A 503-nucleotide genomic window follows, 5' to 3' on the forward strand; every position below is an offset into this window, starting at 1 on the left:
TCTCTATAAGTCCCCTCAGGTCATGAATTCGATCCCTAGTGGCGCTAGATTTTTGAATATTTAGAAAGATGACACGGGCTCTCATCATGGGGTCTAGCGCATGAGAAATTGGTATTTGGGCCTATGCCAAATACAAAAAATATATATATAATTAGACATGCATGCCACTAATATTTAAAGGAAGACCTGGTAAAATTATGGTATAATAAATTAAATGTGTTATTTAATTAAGAAATATTTGTAGAGGGAATGATCTATTGCAGATGTTGTAAATAAGAATAAGGAAAATTGTAGAATAAATATGGATAGCTAATGAATTATTTCTCAAGACTGGCATAAGTCCCTCGGTCAGAGGTTCGAATTCCTTGTTGCGGGCTCTTCGAATTAGAATCAAGCACACTGGGTTTTCAATCCATATGGGGGAATCGACATTTGGTGCCCATTGGACCAAATATCGATTTCACCTTTTAAATATATAAATATAAATAAATAATATATATATA

This window comes from Phalaenopsis equestris, unplaced genomic scaffold (assembly GCF_001263595.1).
Source record: "Phalaenopsis equestris unplaced genomic scaffold, ASM126359v1 Scaffold000520, whole genome shotgun sequence".
Classification (NCBI taxonomy): domain Eukaryota; kingdom Viridiplantae; phylum Streptophyta; class Magnoliopsida; order Asparagales; family Orchidaceae; genus Phalaenopsis; species Phalaenopsis equestris.